General features: G+C 45.8%; 1 long non-coding RNA gene across 1 annotated transcript; it reads right to left on the reverse strand.

The window, feature by feature from the left end:
* Window positions 1-692: 692 nt before the first annotated feature.
* LOC106818684 lies at window positions 693-8,606 on the reverse strand. The gene is made up of 3 exons (XR_001395278.1): window positions 8,527-8,606; window positions 7,733-7,836; window positions 693-704 (listed from the first exon to the last, which is right to left on the reverse strand). It is a non-coding gene; the product is annotated as an uncharacterized LOC106818684 (long non-coding RNA).
* Window positions 8,607-8,981: the final 375 nt, after the last annotated feature.

Consider the following 8,981-nt stretch of genomic DNA (forward strand, 5'->3'; position numbering starts at 1 on the left):
CATACCTTATGGACAAATAAACTCTAGTCTCCCATTTCACTGCGCGTTTGTTAAACCACAGAAGAGGGTGGAGAAACTGCATTCTGGCGCAACGCCGACTTGTTTGCCCAAACATTTAGACCTCGAGTGGGTTTAGTGACGTACATGTTTTTTATCTTTGCTACACCGTACGCTGTACCGCAGCAACGCTGCGACGGTGCTGTGGCCGGAGAGCAACGCTACCTGTCACACATCGGGAATTTGAACAACATGTGGAGGTATTTTCATACTTTTATAAGACAAGCGCAGCTGAAATGGGAGGAACTAGAGTTATTTTGTCATAAGGTAGTGTTGATTATGCATGACAACGAAGTATTTGCTGTCTAGTACTGTGAGCAATTAGCGTTTAGATTGCGCATTGTGAGGCTTTAAATGACTAATATCAGGCGCGTGGTGGGCGTGAGAAGAAACGCTCCAGAATAATTATATAATGTCAGGTTGACATGACAACATGAAATCATTTGCCATCTCACTTGCTCTGGTTCATGGCGTGTAGAGGGACAGTTACGCATTTGATAAATAATGTCAGTTGGGGGGGGGGTGTCAATGTCGAGGATAGGCTCCCTGCTTCCGCCATGGTCCATGCGCACTGACACCTCTCGTGTTGATCTATAATTAATATATAAGAGGTTGTCAACATCTTCAGCACACTCGATTCATGGAAACTTGAGCTAGACGACGTACCGTATAACACATTATAGCTGTTTCATATACGATATAGAAGCTACTGTCATTGCCAGTGACAGTTTATCATGCTTCGATTGTTTCGTATGAGATTTGAGTACCAAGCAAGCAAGCAGTAGAAGGCGCGCGGCAGTGCCTTTCTAGTGTTTAATGTAAGAACGATGGGGTTTTTTTTTGGTGGGGGGATCCGAGGGGATGTTTGAGGAGGTGAGTTGGTTATTGCTTAGGGATGCGAGTTTGACTTTTTTTCGTAGTTTGCCGAGTGTTTGCTGTTAATATCGTGGCGTTCCACCGGGCTAGACCTCACAGTATGAACCTTTCTTGGTCACAGTTTCCTTCTCTCGTAAGGTTAAAGTTATTTGACGGTGAATCCACGCACCTAATATGCGTTAACGACAGTTTCGACGACGACTCGTCCAGCCGTCCTTATTGCTAACTGGCTATTCGCACGCGTTCTTCGTGAGACATCTATGACATCCGAATAATGATGATGATGCATGTGATGATGATGCATGATGATGGGATGATGATCGATGAATTGATGATGATGATGATGATGATATAATTAATGCTAACACTAATAATAACGCGATAACATAAATAATAATAATAATAATCAATACATAATAATAATAAACAACACAATACATAAATATTAATATACAACAACAATACCATAATATAATAATCAAACTAATATAATAATAATAATATATAATAATAATCGCGAAGCGTCTCGCGGATTGCGCAACCTTCGCTTTCGGCGTAAACGCCGCTTCGCCGTACCCCGACGATTCTTCCATCTGCTCGATCTGTCTCTTCCGATGAGTGACTCCTGACCTCGCTGCGACAAATCTCGTGCACGTGCGCCACAGCGCAGTGCGGATAGCGTCGGAGACTGTACAGCCCCGTACAGCCTGGAGTCAGCCCGCGCTGCTCCCGCTGGCAGGCTTCAAGCAAAGAACCTGTTGGAATGCGTGAGGTAAGAAGGGATGGGGGAGTAACGGGAGAGAGGGGAGAGAAGGAGAGGGGAGACAACAAAGAGAGATAGTTGATGCTATAAATAGTTGGGTAGATAGATAGCATAGAATGGAGAGAGAGAGGAGAGGGGGGGAGAGAGAGAGAGAGAGAAGGGGCGAGGGTAGTGTGTTTGTGTTTGTGCGTGCGTGCGTGCGTGCGTTGCGTGCGTGCGTGCCGTGCGAGAGAGGGAGAACGAGAAGAGGAGAGAATGGATGAGAGAATGAAGAGACGAGCACGCCCACAACGTGTAAGTACGTTCTCAAGAGCACGCGTAATATATGTTTGTATCACTGTCGAGAAAGTCATTATAAGACTAACATTAAATTAATTAAGTAATGCTGAGACTAACATTTTTCTGACGATACTGACTCGATGGGGGCGGCCTAGAGATTTCCTGCATCGGTGGGTGTCACCAGCCTATTATAAGCCTCCGACTCTGAGGTGTGCTAATCGTGTGACTATCGCGGAAGTTGTGGCTAGAGAGATGATTCGGAGCGGATGAAGTGACTTCTCTGCATGCTGTTTGCGCTCTTATGGGTACTTCATTCTAATCGAGTGGGGTCCTTCAGTCTTCATTCTATCGCGGACTGGGGTCACTTCAGTCTTCATTTCTATCGGGGAGACTGGGGTCACCTTCAGTTTCATTCTATCGGGACTGCGGAGTCACTTTCGTCTTTTCTATCGAGACTGGGGTCACCTTCAGTCTTCATTCTATCGAGACTGGGGTCACCTGTCAGTTCTTCATTCTTCGAAGACTGGAGTCACTGCAGTCTTTCATTCTATTCGAGACTTGGGGTCACCTTCAGTCTTCATTCTATCGGACTGGGGTCACCTTCAGTTTTCAATTCTTCGTGTCTTACTCCCAGTAGAATACTGTTACCTGTTCCGTGTCTCTGTCACACCTCCGGCATGTGGCATCACAGGTGACGTTACGACTATGTCCCGTATTTGCAGGCGAGGATCGAAGCGTCGTTGACAGATCGACCTCAGCAGCACGCGAAGGACATCGTACGGATCGACGCGACGCGCGAATGGTGGAGCCGATTCTGCCCGGCGAGGATGCTGCGAGGATGTGGTGCGGTGCCGTGGAGAACGGGTTCCGACTCGCGTTCCCGGTCTGCCGACGGCCGGCCGGTTTCGTTTGGAAGTCGTAAATAATCTTCGATATTCTTTGCTCCTCCCTTCTGCCTTCATTACTTCGCGTGCGGCTGCCAGGTGCGCGGATGCGTGTCGGTTTACTGCATCGCCTCAGGTGGCTCTGCCATTTTCGGCGGTGCTGTACGCGCGGCGTATCGGTTAAGAAGTGAGCGAGTAGAGCATGGGCGATTTACGGGGGGGGCGTTCGCCTACCATACTCGCGGTGGGGCAGGTGTAGATTTACAGCTTTAAACGGCATGTTCTCGCAGCAAAAATGACATCAGGACTATACCTACTGTGCAGCTCGTCTATGTTGGCAAAATTCACTACACTCGTTTGTATTGCTACTTCATAACATTTCTTCACCAAATCTAAACGAAAGTAAGCCACCACGTGTGTTTATATCCGGGGACAAGCGGAGCGATCGCAATTTTCATTAACAGTTTTTTTCTATGATAAACAGTTTAATTTATTCGTCGAGTTTTTTTCAGTACAAAAAATTATGATGTATAGCTGACGCCGCGAGTCGTAGATTATGCACGAAGCTGTTTTGTTTTCAGTCGGCCGCCAGAGTACCTAGCCGACGGGTAAGCATTTTGATTATGCATGCCACGAAGTATTTGCTAGTCTAGTACTGGAGAAATTAGCGTTTGGATGCGCATTGCGCGGCTTTAATAACGTAATACATGACGCTATATTAATTAATTTCCATCTTCACGGGACGCCTGACATTTAGTCATTTATTAACGTTATACGTCATGCTATTTCCATTGCTCTTTCCATCTCTGACCTCGTAGTCAGGGCAGTAGACATTTCTCGTTGAAATTCTTAACATGTGTCGTGTGAGATGCGGGTTGCGACAGCTCGTTTGAGCTCCCCGCTGGCTTTGTTCTTTTCTGCTCATCTCCTACGAAATGTGTGTTAAATAATACGGAGCACATGTGCGCTTTCAACGCCTTGGGCACATTAGACTTACTGCATACTGGCAGAATGCCAAATCTTTCCGATTCCTAGGAATCACGCCGTCGCTTGACGAAAGACATTAGCAGTGACGTCACACAGGTCGGCCATGACAGTTACAACTGATCCAAACGATATACCGCCTAGTAGACCCCGCCTAGTAAACCCCGCCTAGTAGACCCCGCCTAGTAAACCCCGCCTAGTAGACCCCGCCTAGTAGACCCCGCCTAGTAAACCCCGCCTAGTAGACCCCGCCTAGTAAACCCCGCCTAGTAGACCCCGCCTAGTAGGCCCTATACCTCTTCCTTTTTATCAAGATCTCTTCGGTACAACAAACGAATTATGTATGCATAATTCAGTTCGGTGAAGAAAATGCTAATAATAAATAGGATAATAATACATAAATAGATAATAAATGATGGATATACTAAATGAATAATAAGTTTATGACATGTTTTAGACTTCTAGTAATTGAGGCAATAACTGGCATGGCAACTCGTACCACTCACTAGCTGTCAGAAAGGGCGGGTGGTTCTCCGACCCATCCAACCCCCCCCCCCCCTGGCTACTGCTTATGTTAACTAGTCTATTTTATGTTCTCTTGCTGATATGAAAAGAATGTAATATTCTCTAACATTGCGCAACTTTGGCACATACAAGGTCCGTTAGTGTTCGTCACGTAGATAACGTTACTAAACCTATCTCCAAACAATCCTGTTCGGCCGCCTTTTCATTGTTCGCGTATACGCATATATATATATATATATCAGGGGGTTAATAATGACAATTTGTTATTATCAACCCCTGCTATATATGTATATGTGTGTGTGCGTGTGTGCGTACATGTATACTTACACACGCACGCACGCACGCATGTTCGTACGCACGCCCACACACATACACAAATATATAATATAAATATATTAATTAAATTAATATATTATACGCGCAATGTATGTGCCTGGGTGCCGAATCTTCTTCTAACATAGAAGGGTTTAGGCTACAGGCATTTTTATTTGCGAAATTTATAGAAAAACGGAAAAACAGACTCAGATTCTCATCAGACCGGTGTTTATCGTTTGTTGTCATGGTGACAACGCGGCAATACTACTACTGCATTACTGAAGTAGAATTTCTTATTCTCTAGGCCTACTCTCTTTTGAACCATCGACATATATTTTGGTCACGAAAGCAACCGAGGCGACACCGGCCCGCTTATCACTATAGGCCTAGTACACGCACACACACACACACACACACACACACACACACACACACACACACACACACACGACACGCACGCACGCATCAGGCACACACACACGACAGCACACCAGCAATGTACGCACATACGCGCACACACACGAGCGCACGAAAGCACACACACACACACACACGCGCACGCACACGCACGCCACGTATCACACACAGCACACACACACACACGCACATACGCGCACATGGCACACACACACACCACACACACACACACACACACACACACACGCCACACACGCAAGCACACACGCGCCACACATGCACACACACACGCACAAGCACACGCAACAGAACGCACACACACACACACACGCACACACACACACACACACACGCACGCACGCACGCACATACGCGCACACACACGAACGCACGCAAGCACACACACACGCACACGCGCACACACACGCACGCACACGTACACACAAACACAAAACGTCTTATAATTAGCGCATTGCATAGCTTAAGATTGGTGCGTGTATAAAACTATCAAGAGTACATAATAGAGATTATTAATCTCTATGATGTAATATTGAACCTATCTAGCATATCCGCGAAACGCGCAATATCACACATGCGATAGTAATATGTTATTCCTAGATTCGCTAGTGTGCAGACGAAATTTTCACCGCTAAAAATCCGCCAATGTCAATGATTACACACAAGAAAAACGCTACGCATCGCAAATAGAAACCCTACATAAATAAAAGTGTCAATGACACTGTAGCTCACATTGGGTGTGATAGAAGAGGGAAGGTGGGATATATAAAGCAAGAGTATATATGGAGAACTCCATTATATAGCACATCTCCGCATTAATATACTCTTGATATATGATATATGCATAAGTTTTGATGCGAAATAAATGTTTCAGAATCTGAAAGTCTGAAATCTTGACGAGAGATGGCGCTACGCCTAAATGATCGCCATTTTGGTTTTCGAATATCGCGCAAGTAAAAACAAATAAAATATTCCAGTCAAATTACTGTAACGAAGAAATCTAAAACACAATATTACACGTTATAGGTATGATTGTAAGTTGTTAACCAGTTAGACCAAATAATACGTATAGGACGTTGTCATCTCTCCATAGGAGTAACAACTGTTTTGGGGCTTGGTCTTACACATTCCACATACCAAAATTTAAATGTCCATTTATTTCATTTGCCAAAAGTGGGCTGGCTCAAGTAGGTCGACTTGCGGCTCCAAAATAGACATCAAATCTCTCCCATAGGAGTAACAACTGTATGCAATTTGAAACATGTGGGTCAAACGGTTCTTGAGTTATCGTTGACTGTAGGCAGACACTGAAATGCATAGTGAAATTGCCAAAATCTACCAAATTTGCATAATTAAAAAAAAATCAAAACCCGTGTGATATGTTTTGGGGCCAGTCCTTATTCATTCACATACTAGAAATGAGCAAAATCCGTTGAACCTGAACTGACTTATGGCCATTTCAATTTTTGCCAAAAAGTGGACGTGGCTCAAACGGTTCTTGAGTTATCGTTGACCGTAGTCAAATATTGACGGACGGACGGACGGACGGACGGACGGACGGACGGACAGACGGACGGACGCACGGACGGACGGACGGACGCACGGACGATGTCAAGGCGAGCTAAAAATAGCAGCACGGAAACGTAGCGTCACTCAACGCATCACGCATTCCTGCCTCGCGATTCATAAACCACTTGGCTCATAAACCGTAAGACACAAATACCACCACTGCGTAACCTTACACTAAATGTCGAAAATAACATCCTGAAACGTTATCGCACGAGAAAAAACGTCGCTGCAACACCGAAAAAATAAAACCCACACCACAAGTAGCAAATTTTCTTACAGCACAAACAAAAAACCCTACAGCACAAGTTGGAAACATCCTTGTAGCACAAACAACAAAACCCGACACCACAAGTAACAAACTTCCTTGTAGCACAAACAATAAATTAAAACCTTACACCACAAGTTACAAATAGATCCTTGAAACCCATAAGTACCCCCTCCCCCTCAGTACAAACCATAAACCCTTACCCCGCAAGTAAAAAACACATCCCTGCAACACATGTACAAACGATTAGAACCTTACGCCACAAGTAAAAAACATGCCTGCAACACAAACAAGAAAACCTTGACACCACCGGAAGCAAACACATCGCGACAACAAACACACTTTCATAAACTTACAGCACAGGAAGCGGGAACCAGCGCCAGATAAACCTACAGCAAACGATAAAGCTATCACCACAAACGAGACACACGCCCGGCCAGCACAACCGACATGGCGTTATGTCGCAAAAACACACACTAAATCTCGCCTTCTTCGACAAGTCACGCATCACGGTCGAAAAACACGCTCGTACGTCGCTCTCGTACGTCACGCTATACGTCACGTCACACGTGGCTTCATCTACACGCCTGGCAATAGAGAGAAACAGACGTCAGCACAACACACCAGCAATTCTTCTAAAGAAGGACATATTTCACACTGCGTATTAATATTAAATGTATGTATTATAATAATAATAATTGTATGTAACAAGCAACTCTCGCGTAAAATTTCGCATCCGATGCGTCCCGCGCGATGCGTTGCCACGGTGACGACGACGACGTACCCAGAACTCGGCGTGGATCACCGCCACACTGCCGACGCTCTCTCTGAGCATCTTCCTTGAGAGTCTGTTGCTAGCCGTCGCTAGGTACTCTGCCGCCGAGCTGGAAAACAAAACAGCTTCGTTCGGCATTAATCTTACGACTTCGCGGCGTCAAGCTATAATCTATAATTTTGTACTGAACAAAGATCGAATAATGAATTATAACTTGTTTTATCATAGAAAAGAACTGTTAAAGAAAATTGCGATCGCTCGGCTGTGTCCCGGATGTGTAAACATCACTGTGGTGCTACTTTCGTAAGAGAAGTACTTTCGTTTAGATTTGGTGAAGAAATGTTATGAAAGTAGCAATAGAAATGAGTTTTAGTGAATTTTTGCAACATAAACGAGCTCACAGTAGGTATATCTATGCATTTTGCTACGAGAACATGCCGTTTTAAGCTGTAATCTACACCCCCCCGCGAGGTAGTGGTAGCGGAAACGCACCCCCCCGTAAAGTCGCTCCATGTCTCTACTTCTCACTTCTTTACGATACCGCGCGTCAGCACCGCCGGAAAAATGGGGCAGAGCCACCTGGAGGCGATGCAGTAAACGAACACGCATCCGCGCGCACCTCGCAGCCGCACGCGAAGTAATGAGGCAGAAGGGGAGGAGCGGAAAGAATTACGAAGATTGATTTACGACTTCCAAACTGAAACCGGCCCCCGTCGGCGACGGGGAACGCGAGTCGGACGCCGTCTCCACGGCAACCGGCACCACATCCTCGCAGCATCCCGCTCGCAGAATCGCTCACCATTCGCGCGTCGGCGTCGATCCATACCGATGTTCCGTCGCGTGCTGCTTGAGGTCGATCGTCAACGACGCGTTCGATCCTCGCCTGCAAAATACGGGACATAGGTCGTAACGTCACCTGTGATGCGTCACATCGGAGTGTGTGACAGAGACACGGAACAGGTAACAGTATGTCTACTGGGAGTAAGACACGATAGAATGAAGACTGAAGGTGACCCCAGACTCGATAGAATGAAGACTGAAGGTGACCCCAGACTTGATAGAATGAAGACTGAAGGTGACCCCAGACTCGATAGAATGAAGACGGAAGGTGACCCCAGACTCGATAGAATGAAGACTGAAAGTGACCCCAGTCTCGATAGAATGAAGACTGAAGGTGACCCCAGTCTCGATAGAATGAAGACTGAAGGTGACCCCAGTCTCGATAGAATGAAGACTGAAGGTGACCCCAGTCTC

Source organism: Priapulus caudatus, unplaced genomic scaffold, assembly GCF_000485595.1.
Source record: "Priapulus caudatus unplaced genomic scaffold, Priapulus_caudatus-5.0.1 Scaffold2431, whole genome shotgun sequence".
NCBI classification, from domain to species: Eukaryota; Metazoa; Priapulida; class Priapulimorpha; order Priapulimorphida; family Priapulidae; genus Priapulus; species Priapulus caudatus.